This window comes from Macadamia integrifolia, chromosome 14 (assembly GCF_013358625.1).
Source record: "Macadamia integrifolia cultivar HAES 741 chromosome 14, SCU_Mint_v3, whole genome shotgun sequence".
NCBI lineage: Eukaryota > Viridiplantae > Streptophyta > Magnoliopsida > Proteales > Proteaceae > Macadamia > Macadamia integrifolia.
In genome coordinates this window covers 16,121,134-16,130,525 of record NC_056570.1, presented here as the reverse complement: position 1 = coordinate 16,130,525, position 9,392 = coordinate 16,121,134, and positions in this window count along the sequence as shown.

Genomic DNA, 9,392 nt, shown 5'->3' with positions numbered 1-9,392 from the left:
TGTTTATTCATGCATTTTTCAAGGAATTCTCAGACCTTCTTATACAGTCCTAGCACACTCTAGTCTGTTACACCCATATTCCCTTACAACCAATCAAACCATTACACGTAATCCTTTAATGCCAGGGGTGGTTTCCTCTGTTTGTTACTCCTACGCATGAATGAAGCCGTTGGTGATGTGTAATCTAGCTCAGCATCCTCAATTACTCCTCTGGCTGCATCCTCTGGACCACCACGAGTCATAACATTACCTTTCCCATATGGAGGAACCTTGTCCTCAACGTTTAGCTAAGGGAATGATCGACGCAAAGTGGCAATGTCCTCCTACGAGGCCTCTTCTAACGATAAGCCATTCCACTGAACTAGAGCTTGTGCTACCCAAGCACCCTGTCGTTGGAGGTGACAGAAGTTCAGAACTGCCTAAGTGGACAATGTGGTTGTATCAGTAGGGAGGTTTGGTATAGGCACCGTTTGTTCACTCGGTGCTCCCACACATTTTTTTAGAATGGAAACGTGGAAGACAAGATGAATATGAGCTGAATTCGAAAGTTCTAGCCTATAGGTAACCTCACCAATTCATTCCAACACACGAAAGGGACCAAAGTAACGTCACCCAAGCTTTTGATGAGTTCATGAGGCTACAGATTGCTGCCTGTAAGGTTGTAGTCTTATGAAGACCCAATCATCGACATTGAACAATTTCTCAGTCTGGTGCTTATTAGCCTAATCCTTCATACGGGATTGTGCACGAGTGAGGTTAAGCTTGAGTTGCTGAAAGATGGCATCACGATTCTTGAGTTCCTGATCAAAAGCTTCATTGGTTGATGAGTTGGGGAGATAATAAACAATAGTTGGGGGTGGTCTACCATATAGCGCCTGAAATGGGGATATGCCAGCTGCCGTATAGAAGGAGGTGTTATACCAATATTTCGCCTAATGCAAATATTTAACCAAACTGCTTGGGTTCATCGAGGACAAAACTATGAATGTACATCTCCAAACACTTATTCAGGTCCTCGGATTAACCATTGCTCATTGCCAACTTGCTCTCTTGCAAACGAAATAGCTCCTTCCAAAAGGTACTGGTGAAGAGAGGATCACGATCATTGACTATAGTCTGTAGAATACCATGTAGCTTGACGATTTCGGAGGCAAAGACCTCAGCAACTCTGCGGCTAGTGAAAGCACCCGGTAGTGCATAGAAATGACCATACTTGGTTAGCCTATCAACAACCACCATGATTGTCGCCTTCCCGGCTACTGGTGGCAACCCAGTGATGAAATCCATGGCAATGTCTTCTTAGACTTGGGACAGGATCGGTAGGGGCTATAACAAGCCCGTGGGGGAAGTACTCGATGTCTTAATCTGTTGGCATAATTGGCAATTGGATACATACTGCTTCGCATCTGAACGTATGCCTTTTTAGAAGAATGTGGTTGCAATGCGAGTGAGAGTTCGAAGGAAACCAAAATGACCTCTAGTGACCATAGAGTGAAACTGCCTTAAAAAGAGTTCTCTTAGTGGAGATTCTGCAGCAAGCACTAAGCAACCTTGGTAGAAAGAGATCATCTCTGAGGCTATAGTTCATGTATGCAGAAGGATCTAAAGTCAACCCATTGCAAATCTATTGTAGTTTTGGACTAGTGGCGACCTCAAGTCTCAATTGGGGCAAGAAATCAAAGGAGGGTGCAGAGAACCCAAGGAATTCCACAGGAGAGCGAGACAAGGCATCCGCGACCACCTTATCCTTGTATGGTTTGTAAGAAATGTCGAACACATACCCCAGTAGCTTGGAGAGCCAGCGTTGTTGCTCCGGGGTCTGAATTAGTTGTTCTATGAGATCCTTTAAATGTTGTTGCTTAGTGCGGATATGAAACTTGTTGCCAATCAAGTATTGGCACCATTTGGATACGTCATCCATGATTGTATACATCTCCCTTGCATATGTAGATGCTTACTATAATTTAGTACCCAACTTCTTACTGTAGAAGGCCACTAGGTGACCATTTGGGTATAATACCGCACCAATTCCAATCCTTGATGTATCTATCTCAAGAATAAAAGAAATTGAAAAATCAAGAAGGATAAGAATTGGGGCTTGTGTCACAGCCCATTGTAGAGCTTCAAAGGCTGAATGCGCTGCAGGGGTCCATGCAAAGTTTCCCTTCTTGAGAAAGTCAGTGAGCGGCGCCACAATATGGGCATAGTGGCGTATGAAACGACGATAATAACCTGTAAGCCCCAAAAATCCCCATAGCACTCATAGGTTTTTCTAGAATAGCCCATTTGAGCATAGCAGCAAATTTGGAACCATCCATCTCAACGCTTCTTGCAGAGGCAATGTGACCCCAAATATTCAATAGAAGTTTGGCCGAAGGAGCATTTGGACATTTTGGTATACAGGGAGTTGGCGCGCAACAGTTATAGCACTTAAATGAGGCGTTGTACATGATCTGCCCATATGCTGTTGTACTTCAACAAGTCATCAAAGAACACTAGCAAAAATGGCAGAAAATTTGTGTTCATAGTAGCTTGGAAGGTTGAAGGAGCATTGGTGAGGCCGAATGGCATTACCAGGAACTCAAAGTGACCGTCATGAGTACGGAATGCATTCTTGTGGATATCTTTGGGTTGGATATGGATTTGATGATAGCCAGAGTGGAGGTCCAATTTGAAAAAGAATTTAGCTCCGTGGAGCTCATCCAAAAGCTTATCCACCATAGGAATCGAAAACTGATCCTTGATTGTCACTATGTTTAATGCCCAATAGTCAACACAAAACCACCACATCCCATCTTTCTTTTTTACCAAGAGCACTGACAATGAGAATGGGTTTGCGCTTGGGCGTATAATCCCATCTTCCAGTATAGAGGCAACCAATTTTTTGATCTCTGTCTTCTGAAAATGGGGGTATTGAAACAGCCATACGTTAATAGGTTGTGAGTCAGGTTGTAGAGGAATGGCATGATCCTGATCTCTGGATGGTGGTAGCCCATGAGGGGTGGAGAATACAGACCTGAAGGATTGAAGTATTTCTTGTAGTGCATTATTCCACAGCTTTTTGGTTGTGGTTCTGTGGGTTGAAACTCCAACTGAAACAAAGCCACACATGAACCGGTGTCCATCAGACGCCTAAACTGCTAGTACTACAATGGTGTTGACGATGTCGGTAGTTCCCCTTTCAACAATACTCTCGTGGAGCCAAACATAAATTGCACAGTTAGATTCTGATAATCAAATAGCACAGGCCCTAATTGGGCCAGTCACTGAACGCCAAAGACCAAACCAGCCCCCAAAAGGGGCAAAACAAGAGCATCAATGGTAATAGAGTGGTCATGAATCTTAACTAATAGTTTTTTTACCTCACCATTATTGGAGAGGCGATTTCCATTACCAACGAGAACCGCAACAGGTGGAGCTAATTCAATGGCCAAACCGAGGTGATGCACAAGTCTGCTCTAGATGAAATTGTGAGTACTGCCACCGTCAATCAGAACCTAAATGGGGGAACCAGCTATGTAACCAGTAAATTGAAGTGTCGTTGGGGCAGATTATCCAACCAACATATGATAAGAGAGTTCCAAGGGAATGACATTGTCGGCCAGCTGTTCGTCCACAGAATCACCAGACTCCATCAGGTCTATGCAGGGGAACTCATCCTCGTACTCCAGGAGGAATAGTTGTCGGGTTTTGTATCGGTGGTCTGATGCAAATTTCTTGTCACATTTGTAGTAGAGGCCCTTCTCGCGACGGCTCTGCATTTCGGTCGAGGTAAGCCGACAAATGTGGAAATGAGTGGGTTGCCGTGGGGGAGTCACTGGAGCTCTCGATGTTGGTGGAGGAGCTGGCAAAGCAAGGACGTGATGAGGGTGCTGCACGAGGTAGGAAACATCTACTCTCCATTAGCTTTGCCTCTTGGAGGCGAGCCAAGCCCACTACGTGCACCATAGAGGAGGGTCGGAATACCATCACTTCTCTATGAATATCAGGCTGTAATCCAGAAACAAAATAGTTGATGTGGAAAGAGGGTGGAACGTCCATTGTTCGGTTCGCCAAGGTCTTGAATTGAGACTGGTACTCTGAAATAGAGGATGTTTGGGTATGTTTGGTAAGCGTCCCTTGATGATCTTCGAATTCAGATGGCCTAAAGCTGGTCTGTAGAGCTTGAGTGAACATTGTCAAAGTCGTGAACTATCTGTTGCAATGCATCCACTGAAACCATTGGAGAGCACGACCATCCATGCAGAAGGAAGTGATCATCATCCGCTGGTCGTCCACCTTGTGATGATAGTCGAAGAAACACTATACTTTGAAGATCCATCCTAAGGGGTCATTGCCGTCAAAATGAGAAAAGTCAAGGAGAATTGTACGAGTTTGGATCTACTGGTGTGGTGGTGGAGAAAAAAACCAGTCACAGGGGAGTTAGAAGTGCTGCTTGATCGAGGATCCATCGCGAACAGGTGAAGGGCCTGTTCTAAAAGACCATCCTTCGTTGTAATGCACAAAACTAGCTCGGACCTGGCATTCTGATGATCATCGAGTGTGGATTGAAGGGAGTTCAATCACTCGACATGGCCAACGGTTGACTCACCAAGGACTCGAATAGCCTCGTCGATCTGCTGTAAACGGGTTCCATCAGCCATGGAGAGCAAAGCAATGAAAGCACCAGTGTAGTGGTTACAGTATTACTTCGAGGGTAATATGCCTTCTGAGAACACAAAGAGAAGAAGAGGATTGTTTATTCATGCCTTTTTCAAGGAATTCTCAGACCTTCTTATACAGTCCCAGCACACTCTAGTCTGTTACACCCATATTCCCTTACAACCACAGACCATTACATGTAATCCTTCAATGCCAAGGGTGGTTTCCTCTGTCTGTTACTCCTACGCACGACTGAAGCAGTTAGTGATGTGTTATCCAGTTCAGCATCCCCAGTTACTCCTCTGGCTGCATCCTCTAGACCACCACGAGTCATAACAGACATAGAGAGAGCTTGCTTCTTGAGTCCAAGTGTTGAATCTCCTTGGAGAATAAGGGTGTCAACTGGTATAGTTTTGGTATTTCAGTATAATAAAGAAGACAAGGAGTAGATATCGAAATTGCACTGTTCTGTATCGAGAACATTCTAAATTTTCAATACCAATACTGAATTGGCTTCCTACGATTTCTATTTGGTACAAATATGCCTTCTTATTAGATACAACGCCGAACACACACAACCAAGGAGAAATTGATTTCCAATTTCTTCAGCTTTAGAGAAATTAGGATTGGAATGGATATAGGGACTTAGGCTTTGTTTGGTTGCAAGGGGAATGCAAAATTTTTATGTAAAGTGGGATTTTTTTCCTAGGAAAAATAAATTTAGATGTTTGATTGCAAGGGAAATATATTTTACATGTGAAAAAAATTTCACTTAACCATTAAAATTTCCCTTTTTATTTCCCCACCAAAATAGGAAGAAATAAAAAACCCTACACTCACGATCTCTCCCACTCTCGCGACTCTCACCTCGCTCATGGCTCTCAATGATCTCTCTCTCTCTCTCTCTCTCTCTCTCTCTCACGTGACTCAATTGGGTTTATTTTGACCAAAAGACTTTGGGTTTGAGCCAGATGGAGCATTACTGACCTGTTGGGTTTGTTTTGACCAAAAGACTTTTGGAATTGGCCTTTCAGTCGTTATCACTTGTGATCTATTACTGTTTTCTTTGTGATCATCTTTTATATTATTTTAAATATTTATTTGTGCTGCATTCATTTGATATATAGAATGAAATGGTTTATTTTGATTAGTGATAGAACATAGTATCTGATGACATTTGGTTTGATTTGTTCAAACCTTGAATGACCTGATTCACATAACCAGTATAAATTTTGAGGAGCTGGGTGGGTTCTGGATTGAAAAGTACTCTTCCCCCCTCCCCCGGTCTCTTTTGAAGAGTTTGGTTGGATTATTAGTTTTTTAAAATTTTACATCTATTTTACATCAATTTTACATCCAACCAAACAACTATAGTAAATTAATTTCACTTCATTTCTATTGCAACCAAACGACTCAAAAGGGAAAAAAAAAAATCGCTTCACTTCCCTTCGCTTCACTTCCCTTCACTTCACATCACATCCCTTCACTTCCCTTCTCTTCCCTTCTCATTTCCTTTGCAACCAAACACAACCTTAGGGTTTTGTGGGACATGGGGAATAATGATAGGGTTTTGCGACTTTATCCATTTTTTTTCCCAATCTTTTAAGAGATATATCATATATGAAGTCGTAATTGGTATTTGATTAAAACAAAATAAATCGATATGGTTGGACACATTCCGAAAGGTTTTATCTTAAAAATCGATGTCATATCGAACCAAGAAAGATACCCTTTTTCATACTGAAACTATACCTAATCTTCTTCAATTTGATTTGACACAGTTTTAAACGTTGGTTTCAATATCAATATTCAGTATCGATACCAAATTGACACCCTTATGGTGAACAATATGTATTTGAAATGGTAGGTATACATTTTTTATCAATACTAGACAGCCACATTAAACGTGATTAATTTGCATTAACTTTGACATCTATAGTTATGGAGATCTTAGTTAAGGATTTGTCTTGGCAACAACCCACCTGTATGGCTGTATGGCAACAAATCAGCTGTATGGCTGTATTCCATGTTCTTGCATGTTCTCATGGAAACTTTTTTTATTCACCACAGTTGCTACAAAAGAGGGTACGTACTAACCTTTTATGCTCAACCACCTTTGTTTTGTAGCTTTATTCCATAGAAGAGGTAAAAATAAGGTGGAGTGGGGAGAATAAAGGATCAAATTAGAATTGAATTCCTTATCTCCCACCATTGTCGTCCAATCTTCCATAAAGGTTTCAAGTGTGTCCCATCTCTGGTGGGCCAAAAAGGCCCCTTAGAAATCTTTGGTCAGGTTCATATAGTTTAGATATCTCCCTTTCAATCAAATTGTCACCACTTGTGAGGGCCATAGAGATTGGTTTATATGTGTTTGTCTTCTAATTTCTTTTGTTGTTTGAAAGTGTTTGTCTCTAGGTATTATAGAGACCCCATAGAAGAGATTAGACTAAACACCATAAAATACCAAGCACTAGCTTTTCCTTTCAGCATGATTTGTTTCTAAAGCAACTATTCCTCTACTTGTGGTGTTTGTTTGCATTTGGGTCAAAACATCATGTGAAAAAGAAAAGAAAATAGTTTGGTTCAATGAAATTGACAGGTAATAGAGAGAATGTTGGAATTTTAAATTCAAAATTTAAATGATTTTAAAATAATTGATTCAAGATTTTTTTTTTTCTTACAAAAAATTTGTAAGAGGTTATGCTTTTTTCTAATAAATATTTAATTTATGATCAATACATATGATTATTGAAAGACATATTTGATTGATCAACAGACATGCCTTGTGAGAAAGACAAGGTATTCAGGCATATCTTCCGAAGACAATCCTTAGTGTTGTATTTTCTTAGTCTATTTATAGAGAGTAGGTTTTGCCAATATCTCTAACAGTTTTTGGGGATAGTCCCAATTTTGTTTTCTTGGTTTTCACTGTACATTATTTTTGTTTATGTCCAACTAAACACAATTTTGAATTGTCCCGATGTGGCCTAGTAAGTGAGTACAACAACTACTAGAGGGGGCCTAAAGGGTTGTTTTATCTTAGGGGCAAGAACCCGATTTGCACTAAAAAGACACTTATAGTCTTAAGGAGAGTGACTGGTGGTGTGACTTAGCTCCATGATTCTTTATATTTTTTCATGTATTTTTAGGTTCGGGACACTGTATATGGTGTTTGAGCTTTCCATCATCAACTTCGATTTGCCTATGGTTCAGATGAGTATTCTATTCCTCTTATTACACATGTTCACAAAGTATGTCGCTCTAGATGAATATTTCTAGTAGGGGACCTATTGTTTCATCCTAATACAAGGTCAGAGTAAAAAAAAATGCAACGACTAATGGACAGGTTTGAAGGGTTGTTTTATTTTGGAAGCTCCTTCGCAAGAACCCTATTTGTACTATAAGAGGTATTTATAGTGTAACGATCTAAAAATACGGCAAGTACCAGACACGCCTGGGAGATCTGTGAGGTGTCCCCACCAAGTACCAGTGGGTTTAGAAGATCGGTGAGGGTATGCAAACTTTAATCCCACATCGTCTAGGTAGAGATTACTGGGCTAGTTTATACTTCTAGCCTCCTTAATATAGCACAATGCGTTTTAAAGCCTTGAGGCCCATGGGCCAAAGATGACAATATTGTGCAAGGTTAATGAGGCCGTGGCGTTACAAATGATATGGAGAGATTACTGGGTTAGTTAATAACTAAGCGATATGCATAGATCCAATCCGATTTAAATCGGTATCGGTGCCGATACCTTCCCCTAAATCTATGCTTGCAAGTAATCTAAGAGAACCTTACTTATAAATTCCCAAAGACCAAGTCTTAACATGGTCGACTCATCCAACCAATCACTAAGCCAAGAACTTATCACTTGGATCACAACCTGTCCTTACTTTCTGCAAGGACATGTGAAGTTGTTTGTCCCAAATTAGGAAGGAAAGATCTCATAAGCTAAGATTAATGCTTCTCTCCTAAAATAAATGTTTGGTTTTTTAGGTTGAACAAACAACTCTTTACCCTCCTTTAAATAATAAAAAATTATTATTCTATATAAATTTAAACAGAATTTGTACTCCTTGGAGTATATGGCTCAGATGAGCAACTGAGGAGTTACTCTGCAACTATTTTTATTTATTTATTTTATGGAAAAAAAAATAAAACTTATAAAACAGAGGACAAAAATATAGTTATTTAGCTTACAATTATGCAACACGAGTTTTTTTAACCATTGTCCTATAAGTAATATTGACCTAAAAAACAACCACTTCATTGGAAAACCTGAGTCAAAAAGAGAGAGATGGAACAATGACCGAAATATTTAATGGACTAGGGATTATGCCCCAAGGCCATGACGTAGGTATTTGGTATAGCAAAAGCTTATAGAGAACTTCAGAATTAGTCCAGATATCCTTGATTTGCCATCTCTTCATTTGCACTTCCTGCAAAGCCCGAAGACTATTTGTAACAATACTGTGAGACTATTTGCAACATTCTTCTTCTGTAAATCTGACTAACAATTGATCCAAGCTTAAGAGGTCCAGCATTCTTGGACCTATATTACTTAATAGAATATTACCATCCATATCAGTGATAATTGGTACTAACAATGACTACCTTTACATATAAAGAACTATTTGGATTATGCTATAAACATCTAACTAACAACTACATTCCAAATTAAGATACATGCTTCAAATTCTTCCCACTTATAGCACAAATCATCTAGGGATCCTTTTGCCACACACTCCCC